Source organism: Rutidosis leptorrhynchoides, chromosome 4 (genome assembly GCF_046630445.1).
Source record: "Rutidosis leptorrhynchoides isolate AG116_Rl617_1_P2 chromosome 4, CSIRO_AGI_Rlap_v1, whole genome shotgun sequence".
Classification (NCBI taxonomy): domain Eukaryota; kingdom Viridiplantae; phylum Streptophyta; class Magnoliopsida; order Asterales; family Asteraceae; genus Rutidosis; species Rutidosis leptorrhynchoides.
In genome coordinates, this window is record NC_092336.1 from 52,061,601 (window position 1) to 52,063,495 (window position 1,895).

The 1,895-nt window shown below is 40.7% G+C and overlaps 1 long non-coding RNA gene across 1 annotated transcript; it reads right to left on the minus strand.

Moving 5' to 3' along the window:
* Positions 1–987: 987 nt before the first annotated feature.
* On the minus strand, positions 988–1,694 carry LOC139843287 (uncharacterized). Its single transcript, XR_011757504.1, has 3 exons — positions 1,608–1,694; positions 1,197–1,352; positions 988–1,051 (listed from the first exon to the last, which is right to left on the minus strand). It is a non-coding gene; the product is annotated as an uncharacterized lncRNA (long non-coding RNA).
* Between the last annotated feature and the right edge of the window lie 201 nt (positions 1,695–1,895).

The following is a 1,895-nucleotide window of genomic DNA, read 5'->3' on the forward strand; positions in this document are numbered from 1 at the left end:
GGATTGGATTTAATGATCCCCTCTGCTTCAGGATTAGATGTATCCCCCTTCTCCTCCTCATTTTGAGTGTCATCATCATAAAAGGACTTGAATTTCTCCAGTTGATTGAGGAAACCCAATGGCATAATCGTCCATCGAGAACTACATGTATAATCTGCAATCGAAAACTGAGGACTCGAGGACATCTGGCTAGCTCGGGGCAGAAACCTCTGCCGAAATCTCAACAGGAAGGTAGCCCATCCATCAATATGCTATAATCAGATCAAGTTGATTATGAATGTTATAAAGCTAAAAACAAAACAAAACATGCATAAGTTTATAATTATTAACAAACTTACTATGTTTTCCAAATAACCAGAAAATGCAATTCCCAATAAACGTTTCCAAAACTCAGTATCAAGGAAGAGGAAGGTTTCATTTTGGAAAATGAACATGCAACGCGTATCTTGCTTATTGAGGATTAGTGATTTCAAATCTTTTGCTGGCCCCACATGCTTCCTTTGATCTCTCCATGCATTTGGTGGTGGTGGTTGCAAAGTTCCTTGATCGTTTATAAATTTATCAACCATTGACCAAATTTCCTTCTCACCAACCCAATCCTTTTCCTTCCTTTTTCTCTTCCTTTCCTTTTTCTGAAAAAAAAAATTTAGTAATAAAGACGCAAAGACGCAAGAATTGTCTTGCGTCGGAGTAATGCAAACGCAAATACGCAATAAAGGTCTTGCGTCCATCAGTGAAGTATACGCAAAGATGCAAGGTAATCCTTACGTCCAACAATGAAGAAGACGCAAGACGCAAGGTGATCCTTGCGTCATTCACTAACCTCATGCTGGTCTGCTTGTTTTTCTGCTTCATTAACCAATGGCAAATCAACTCCTTGCTCAATCTCCTCAGACACCAGAGCCACGTTCTCATCTTGTTTATCAACAGCTTTTTCAGCCCCTTTTTCAGTAGGCTTTTCAGTTTCCATTGGCAACACATTCTAAGCTTCTTTAGTCCCTTGATGAGAAACTTTCAGCCTTTTTACTCTAGAAGCTACTTCGTCAGACAACTGTATATAATCTATGAGTCAGCAAACATACGCAAGGACGCAAGATATATCTTGCGTAAACCAAGACGCAAAACGCAAGGTCTTATAAACATCAGGCGCAAGGACGCAAGGAAAACTTTGCGTCTGGTGAATGTTACAGACATACCTTCTCCAATGGTTTTCTGTAGCCCGGTGTTGTGAAAGGGGAATTTAAAAAATGAGTGGGCCTTCTTTCTCTTTTCCCACGTCTAACAACCCTCGGAGATGTATCATTGTCAGAGAAAGATCGAGGATCCACATATGCATCCTCGTTATCAACATACTATAATGAACAAAACGCAAAAAATAAGAAAAGAAGCCATACGCAAGGTCGCAAGCAAGTCCTTGCGCCTGAGTTAGGGACGCAAGTACAACCTGCGCCTAAATTACAATCAAGACACAAGGACGCAAGATGGTACTTGCGTCTGATATAACGTCAGGCGCAAGGACGCAAGTAAAACCTTGCGCCAACATAACAGGCAAGACGCAAGTCGCAAAAAAAACTTGCGCCTAGTTTACCCGATGTTCCTGGTGTTACCTGATGTTCCTGGTGTTCCTGTTCTTTCAAACGTTTTTCATGATCATCAAGCTTCTTTTTACAATCAGCCAACTCCTTTTCTTGATCATCCACCCTCTTAGTTAACATATTAACCATACGCAATAATTCCTGCAAATTGTTGCCTTTTTGTGTTGGATGAGGGTCCGAGGTCTGCTCTGACTCCTCCTGCAATAATTCCTTCAAACTGCCACCCAAATCCTCTTCAACTTGATTATCATCTTGTGTATTTTTTTCATCTTCAACAACATCTCCTTGAAAGTAAGAGGA